Below are 9,654 nucleotides of genomic sequence, written 5' to 3' on the forward strand. Positions count from 1 at the left end.
TTATCGTTCTGGCAGCTCAGGTGGCACTTTATTAAAAAAAGTATATTTGGCAGATGTAAAGCATACATGTATGTTTTTTGTGTTAGTTAATTTTTATTTTATTATGATTATAACAGCTCAAGGAGCAACATGTTTGTGCACTTTCTAAAGATTTTGGTTCTGTTTTTGAATAAAGGGTTGGAAATGAATGCTATTCTTGTTTGTTTTTTTTGTTTTTTTTTTATCCGATTAATCCAAAAAGAAATAATCGACAGATTAATCAATTGTTAAAATAATCGTTAGTTGCAGCCCTAGACTTCACCAAATGTTAGTTCATAAAATGAAGTTTTGATGACACTTTTGCTGGTTCTGTCATACACTGAATAAAAGATTCAGTTTTTAAAAATTATTTACAAAATGACCAAAATGTACTTTTGAGAGAGTTTCTGTTGTAAATGACATGGGAGCAAAGTGCTAAAGAACTTACTCATTAATAATGCTTAATATTAGCAAGGCTCACCATTGCTGTTGAAATTATACTCACATGCAACTCGAACACCTCTTGCATTCAGAAATCCATGCATTAGCTTGTATGCATTAGCTTTTTTAAAATATCTAAAAAGTTATGTGTGAATTAATTACTTAAATTAGTAAATTAAATAGCTATTTAAAATGTCAATTAAATGCTTATTAAAAAATGAAAAACATAAAAAAATCCATATCTTTTGTCTATGAGTATGGGATGAACTCTGATATAAAAAAATAAAACATAAAAAAATCCAGTGTCAGATTAAAGTTGAATAGGTTAGCCTGTAGTTATATATGGAGATTGTTACTAGAACAATTAAATATGTTTTTATCTCACTAAATGAAATTGATGAATATGAATATTAAATTATTAAAATTGAAAGAGACAGTGAGAGCATATGTGTCTGGGTGTGAGAGTCCAGCAGTATGATACCCACTTCCAGCTCATGTAAAGCAAAGGTTGCAAATGGACAGAATGTGCATGTGAATTTCCCACATATGACCAGGTTCTTCCAACCTTTCTGTAGCCACAAAAGCCGCACTTCCTCCTGCAGGAGCCTGCAGATGTGTAACCATTCCTGCAGCAGCTGATGAGCTAATCGAGGTTGGATAATGGTGGGCTTTCTTTACTTCTCATCACTTATCCCTGGACTTAGAAGGTGCCACTGAGGAAAGCACCATCCCCACACACTGCTTACCGGGCGTCTTTCATGGCTGCACACTGATCACCAAGGGTGATGGTTAAATGTAGAGGACACATTTTGTTGTGTCACCGTGTGCTGTGGTTCACAATGACAGCCACTTCACTTTCACTTCACTCAAATCTCTTGAGGGACATTGTAGCCCAGAAAATGCTCCATCCCGTTTTTTCACTCCTGAACCTGTGACACTTCTGTGAAGTGAAGTTGGGGGGAATAAACTCAGGCTGAGGGTTGATTCATTTCTTGATCTGAAAACACCAGCCAATATGAGCAGCCCCACATAAGCCTGCAGTTCCTCTGTGCGAAGGGGACTTCCTTAGTTCAGAGTATATGATCATGTCCAGAGCTGGCCACCATGTCTTGCCATCTCCAAAACGACACACATACACACACACACTCACACTCACACTACCGATCATATTTATAATCATATAACATATTTATAATCTATATAAACAACTGCCCTGAGTCAGACACAAATTCAAATTTCAAATTCAAATTTTATTTGTCACATACACAGTCATACACGGTATGATGTGCAGTGAAATGCTTTCTGCAACTGCTACAGACCACAGTATTGCAAATGTTGCAAGTAAACAGTGAACCAATATGCAAATATTGCAAACATAACCAAGTATTACACTTTTACGTCTTTAACATAAAATATGTGTAACTGGTAGGGTGAAGGTGTGCAAATGAGTTACAGTTTTTACAATGTTTAAAGAAAGAAGAAAGAGCCATAAAGAAAGAGCAGTAAGGTGTAGCTTTGTTTTGGTTCTTTTCCTGAATAGTTTACAACTGAAAAGACTTTTGAAGTTAGACACACCATCATTCCAACATCAGAATTGACACATACTAATTTTTCCATTAGGAAGGAACCCTTAGACATACTAATTATGTCATTAGGAAGCTCTCTGTCGAATTTACTACATGCGTTAGAAAGAAATATTTGCGTCACCTGGTGGACATTAATGTGAAGTGAAGTTTGGACCCTTGGGGTTAAAATGAAGTCTGAAATTTAAGGATTGCATTAATTTACATTAAGAAAAATATGAGATAAACCAGGTGCAATTTAAGGAGTTAATTTATAACTTAGCCATTTTATGCTATTTTAAAAAACACAATAATGAAGCTTTTAAAAAAATGAATATCTTTTAGAAAGTTCAGCCAAAATGGCTTAAAAATAAAAAACTGGTTGCAGAACATGTCTCTAAGTACAGATATAGGGCTACACAACATACTTATCAGCTAAAAGTTAACATATACTAATCATTAAGCACTACATACAGTGGATCCGCAAAGTATGAACAGTATACTCATGTACATGCGAGTTGTCAGTTTTTAATTTTTAACACATTTGCCAAAACCTTGAGTAAACTTTTTTTCATGTTGTCATTATGGGGTTTTGTGTGTAGAATTGAATCCATTTTTGGAATTAGGCTGTAAAATAACAAAATATTACAACAATACTTTCTGGATGCAGTGTATTGCAAACACTGTGTTACCCCAAGAGGCTTCAGATTTTGAAACGCTGTTCAAATTTAACAAACTGATTACCAACTCAGGTGGGCTTGGCCCGGCGGGGTAGTGGCTATATACTCATATAGGGTGTTTGTGACGCATATTTCGAGTTACAAAAAATGTAACACATTGCAGTTTAATGTTACAAGATCACAATAATTTATCAAAACCAAATTATTTTAGAAAGGGATAAGAATAATGAGATCTTTTGTATTGATTCTCATTTTGTCGCCTGTCCAGACCATGAACGTGTGTTGCATACATGGTAGTAAACAGTAAATTGCATCTTGCAGCCTTAAGATTGATCCTGGTGGCGACTATTTGTATTGACGTGGTAGCGGACCATAACTGTAATACAGTTGAGGCCAAAAATATTAGCACCCTGTCAGGATTGCCTGCAGCTGGGCTCCACACCGGAATCCAATCCTGACGCCCCATAAATGCCGGAAGTTTCAGCCTGTTCGGGGTCGCTGGCATTTTCGTGAACTTCAGTTGGTAACACTGTTTGTAATTTGAGTTCTGGCAATCGCCACACGCCTACGGGTTAGTTTTAGTTTGTCTGTATTTAAGTTAAATTGTTTTCGGCCACCGCGCCATTGTTTATTTGTGTTTCTTTATTGTTTATTTGTTAATAAAACCCCTTCCCGACATGTCAGACCTCTGCGCTTCCTTCCCCCGTAAGTCCGTAGTCGTGACAGAATGCCAGCGACCCCCCCAAAAGCGCAGAGGTAGAAAGCAGAGGAGAAGAAACGCCGCGAAGGACGCAGCCCGGCGCGGCGAACGCGGACGGCAGGGGAGAGACGCGCCGCCCGTTCTGGTGGAGCGTTTTCTCCCCGAGAAGCCGTGGTACGCGGCGCCGCGTGATGACGTCACCCCCGGGAAACTCCGCGATACCCGGAAGCGACAACGTCGGCGGGTGAGTGGGCGGAGCGAGGACGTTGGCGTCGGCAGCAGCGAGGAAGTGACGTGGGCAGCGAGCGCAGAAGATGCGACCCCCACGATCTTCGGCATGTCGAGCCAAGAACTCTGCGCTCTGCTGGCAAGGCTCCCCGTGGACTGGGACGACACGGACGACGACGAGAGCACGGGAGACGAGAGTTGGGCTCCGCCCATCGCACCAGTCTGCGATCGTCGCAAGGTCCGTGGGGACCCACGTCACTTCCAGGGGGGTGAGAAGCGGCAACAACAACGGCGGCGTTCCTCCAGCGAGGAGGTGGGCAGCCTCCAGCCCAAATGGCCAGAGTACTGCCCATGGGAGCTTATCGCGCCATGGGTCCAGGATGTCCGCAGGGTGGACGACCCTCGGAGTCACTGGTGGGAGGACACGGATGACGAAAGCGATGATGACGTGGATTTTCGGTGGGCGGTCGGTGCCGGGATGGCTCCGCCCAGCGTGCGCGTCCGAGATCATCGCGGCGTCCGTGATGACCCATGTGACTTCCGGGGGTACGAGGTTGACACGGACGACGACCAGGATGACGCCGTTTGGGCAGTCGGTGCCGGGATGGCTCCGCCCATTGCGCCCATCCAGGATCGTCACGAGGTCCGTGGAGACCCACGTCCCTCCCAGCAGTGTGAGGAAAGCTGGTGGAAGAGGGCGACGGGAGGTCGCCAGCCAGCAACTGCGCTGCCGGGACTGCCTCGCAGGGAATCCTCCATTCCTGCTCCAGTCGCCGACCCGCCTTCCCTCTGCCCGGACGTTCCCCAGCGAAATGGCAGCGCAGCACCAGCGTCCACACCTGCTGGAGAAGACGTCCACCCCCCTCCACACCACACACCTACCACCATCTCCAGCGACGTGCCCAGCCCCGTGTGGGACAGCCCAAATGTCCCGGGACCCTTCAGTGGGGCAGCAGACACAGACGAGATCACTACCATCCTCACGTGTCTGACTGGATCAGCATGGGGCTGGAGCACAACCCTCTGGCAGCAGGGAGAGACAGACAGGAGTTTTCGGGACTTCCAACAGAGACTGAGGGCGGAGTTTGATCGGCCTGAGCCAGGGATCGAACTCTGCCCCTCCACCACATCCAGTGCCAGTCAGGATCAGGGGCAAGAAGACCCAGCACGGGTGGGCGACGAGAAGGTCGCTCCTCCCGAGATCCTGGCTGTGCCCCCTGAGGAGGTCCCGGAGAGCCCAGAGAGGGAGCCAGACGACCCTCTCTTCTGTCTGTCTCTGTCTGTGTGTGTGTGCGTGGTTTATGTGTCCGTATGTCGCCCCCACTTCCCCTCTTTGTGTCCACCAGATGGCGACCCAGCCGCGGAGCCGAACCCCAGGGAGGAGGTTCCTGACCCGAATGTGCTGGTCCAAGGTGAGGTGGACAAGCCCCAAGGTACCCCTAAGTCCAGCCGGGGGGGGTGCTCCACCAAAGAATTTTTTGGGGGGGTGCAGTTCGGGTTGGGGACTCCTCCTGAGGGGAGGGGAGGTGAGGTGGGGAAGCGATGGTGCTGGGTCCTCCGGTAGCCAGTGAGGAGGGCGGGCCAGGCATGGGCCTGCGTCTGCCTCCAGAGGGGTGGAGCGCCATAGAGCCCCCGGGTAGGCATGAGGACCCAGCTGGGACAGACAGGAAGAGGGCCTGCTTGTCCCAACGGACGCAGAAGGGGCTAGCCGGATGGTCTGGCAATGCCCCCCCCTTGGCACCAGGGCCGTGCAGCGAGAGGGGCTGCATAGTCCCAGAAGGCACCAGCCTGGGGTGCCTGGAACAGTCGCCGGAGGCTCTGGGACAATCTCCCTGCGCGGTGCAGGGGGTGACACAAGACGTGTCAGAGGGGACATGTGGAGACAGGGCCCACACGTACCCAGATGGATCGGCCCTGATTATTGTGTGCAGGTACGGGAGTCCGGGGCCGGCATGCGGGACCACGCCGGGGAGCCAGGCCGAGGGTCCGGGGCCGCCATACGGGACCACGCCGGGGAGCCAGGCCGAGGGTCCGGGGCCGCCATGCGGGACCACGCCGGGGAGCCAGGCCGAGGGTCCGGGGCCGCCAAGCGGGACCACGCCGGGGAGCCAGCCCGAGGCACCGGGGCCGCCACGCCTGACCACGCCGGGGAGCCAGGCCGAGGGTCCGGGGCCGCCAAGCGGGACCACGCCGGGGAGCCAGGCCGAGGGTCCGGGGCCGCCAAGCGGGACCACGCCGGGGAGCCAGGCCGAGGGTCCGGGGCCGCCAAGCGGGACCACGCCGGGGAGCCAGGCCGAGGGTCGGGGCCGCCAAGCGGGACCACGCCGGGGAGCCAGGCCGAGGGTCCGGGGCCGCCAAGCGGGACCACGCCGGGGAGCCAGGCCGAGGCACCGGGCCGCCACGCCTGACCACGCCGGGGAGCCAGCCCGAGGGACCGGGGCCGCCACGCCTGACCACGCCGGGGGAGCCAGCCCGAGGGACCGGGGCCGCCACGCCTGACCACGCCGGGGAGCCAGCCCGAGGGACCGGGGTCCTCCAAGGGGAGGATACAGCAGGGCAGGAGCCCTGTGGTTGCCGCCGTCCGCCCCGCCGCCTCCACTGATGGTACTGTTGGGGCTCCGAGGACGTAGCCCTTGGAGGGGGGGCTCTGTCAGGATTGCCTGCAGCTGGGCTCCACACCGGAATCCAATCCTGACGCCCCATAAATGCCGGAAGTTTCAGCCTGTTCGGGGTCGCTGGCATTTTCGTGAACTTCAGTTGGTAACACTGTTTGTAATTTGAGTTCTGGCAATCGCCACACGCCTACGGGTTAGTTTTAGTTTGTCTGTATTTAAGTTAAATTGTTTTCGGCCACCGCGCCATTGTTTATTTGTGTTTCTTTATTGTTTATTTGTTAATAAAACCCCTTCCCGACATGTCAGACCTCTGCGCTTCCTTCCCCCGTAAGTCCGTAGTCGTGACACACCCCCAGGAATTATGGAACACTTCCCTGATAGAAAATACATTTTTAGGCTTGCTTTATATGAAATATAGTTAAAATGGGGTAGTCAAAAATATTACTGCCACTGCTCACCAAAGGTGATGGTTAAAAGCAGAGGACATATTTTGTTGTGTCACCATGTGCTGTGCAGCAGTGTTTCACAATCACTTCACTTTCACTTTTTTAAGTAGAGAGCTGTCCCAATTTTACAAGGGCCATATAAAGTATCAGCAATGGCCTAAATATAGTAAAATTGTTAAATTCAGTAAATTCATTGACTAAATGTTTGATATTGATTCCTGGTGTAAAGTTTGGTATTGTTAAACTGTGATGGTTAGGCATTGGTAATGCATATATTACATAATATCCTCATGATATAAATATTCCTTTTTTTCATTCATCATTCATACAGCGAGGATGATGAATGTGAGAGATGAAGATGTTTTGGTGTTGCGACTTAGGCAGAGCCTGCAGAAGACGTTATCTGCACTGTATGACTGGAAGAGAAGAAGGAGTCAGATGAGCAACATGTTAAGGTATCCTTGAACCATTGGAAAGATTTCCTTAGTTTATAATATGTACTAGTCCTAACCAGACATGTTCATGAATGAGACAGGTTGACATAGACTTAAAAAACATGTAAAAGGTTCACACTTCTTAATTGAGCAAGTGGCCTGTCCTGTATGTGCAGTAATTTTGCTGGGTTTTATTATGGTTCTGTTTTGGATGCATACATGAGCACATAGAGGCCGACACGCCCCCTTTTTCCTTTTTCTCCCTTTTTCCTCTGTAGACAGGCCTCTGCATTATAATGAGAAGGTCCTGTCCATCTTCCACTTTCTGGGCACAGACAGCTATTTGCTGGTCAAAAAGCACTACTCTTTGGAGGCCATGTTGGTCTACCTGGGTAAGACAAATACATCTGATTCCCCTGATCAAAGGACCTGGTGATCTTGTTTTTTTAATGGACATGTTCGAGGACACTTGTGTCCTGTAGAAAAAAACATTCTGTGTCAAAGTTTTTTGGGTCTGATTGTGTATTATATGTATGCTTTTATGATTTAATAGCACCTTTTTACTGCCCAATGTGTGTGTGCTTTGGCATGTGACTTGTATTTTGTAGCTAGTAAGGTAGAAGTAACAAAGCATGGCGTGGTGAGATTTTGCGAGGAACAGAGCTTGCTGTGTTTTGGCAGCTTCAATACTTCATCCTCACCAGCACCTGACTACGAATGTACAAGGATATATGGGTAAAGCTGTGTATGCCGGGGCGTGCATTATGCAGATTCTCAGGAAAATACAAATCATTGCTATTACTAATGTACTTATTTCATTGCTTCCTCTCTATGTTGCTTGTATTAAGAGTGAGGAGAGAAGGAGTGGCCAGTCTTGTGTCTGAAGGTGTACCTGGGCATCAAGAAGAAACCCCGCCCCCCAGCCTAGGGCCATACTAAAACCACTTGTTACCTACAGCTACTACATTGATGTGGCGGGCGGTGGTGGCCTAGCGGGTAAAGATGCAGACCCGTAATCGGAAGGTTGCTGGTTTACACTGTTCTCGGGACGCCTGTCATGGCTGCCCACTGCTCATCAAGGGCGATGGATTAAAGGCAGATTGTCTCACTGTGTGCTGTGCTGCAGTATTTCACTTTTACTTTCCACATTCACTTTCCACATTATTATCTTCATTTCACATATGAAATGTATATATTACCTCCACAATATTTCTCCTGCTGCCCATATTTTCACAGAACACCCATCAGAATCATCTATAGTGGTAAATGAATTAATCCATGGTACCGTTCTTCTATCGATGTAGACAATTAACAAAATGTCAACGTGCATAACTTATTCACTGAGAGATCTTCGACTGTCTTTGCTTGTTTTCCCTTTCATACATAGCTTTGTTATTCATCACACGTCAGATACAAAATCTGTGTTAGTCATTCTGGGATCATGTGCGCTACCAAACCAAGCATGCTGATTGGATTAATGTGTTCTCATTGGCCAGCTAGTGAATCTGATTTTGCAATCATCCCTGCTTCTTATATAGTGCCATGAAATGAACTTTCACTTAATACTTGTAAGAGAAAATAATGATTTATGTTTGTATGGAATCCCTTTTTTTATATTATTTAAATATACTATGTGTTTAAATATTTTTATGTTGTGAATTCAGTTGTGGGGCATGGTTGCGGAAGCCACAAACTAGTTCTGTTATCTCAACTCGCCAGGGGAAACCCCATTCACATCTCTTATTGTGAAATGAAACAGGTTACCCTTTGGTGACACTCCATTTTGCCCGCAATAAAAAGCGAACAGAGAGGAGAATTGTTTCAGAACATCCTTCTCAATAAACTCATCTGGAAACTTTAACTTTTTCACTGTATAAGGAGATAAAGGCCAGGCTTGGAGACATATTGGGTTTCCGACATACACAGTGCACACCTCGTGGAACACCCGCTGATATACCCCATGCACACACTTATACACATCTTACACACAGCTAATCAGCACGTCCCCATTTCCACAATGTAGCACATCACTCACACCCTCGCCTCACCTGAACAAGCATACCATCACCTCTCTGTCAGCATCAGGAATCAGTCAAATCAGTCAACAGAAGCCACTCACGATGCTGTTGCAGTGAGATTCGAAGGGAACAGGGCCATTTTGGTATTGTTCTTCTGTGATCCCAGTCCTCAGGGACCTCGTGCAGATTAGGGCTCCAAATTTCATCCTTATCTACAGCCAAAACATCAAAACCACTGACCTAATATTAAGCAGATTCCCCTTTTGCTACCCAAGCATCTCAGCATCAAAGGCATGGACTCCATATGACTTGAAAGTGTCATTTGGCAGGGGTCAGCATGGGCACTCAGACCAGTCTTCAACTTTTATTACCAGCATTGGGGGTGGTAGAAGCCTATTAACCAGAAGACCACAAAGTCCCAGGTTCAAACGCTCTCACTACCACTGTGTCCTGAGCTAGACACTTAACCCTGAGTGTCTCCAGGGGGACTGTCCCTGTCACATCTGATTGTA

This window comes from Denticeps clupeoides, chromosome 19, assembly GCF_900700375.1.
Source record: "Denticeps clupeoides chromosome 19, fDenClu1.1, whole genome shotgun sequence".
In the NCBI taxonomy this organism is placed as follows: domain Eukaryota; kingdom Metazoa; phylum Chordata; class Actinopteri; order Clupeiformes; family Denticipitidae; genus Denticeps; species Denticeps clupeoides.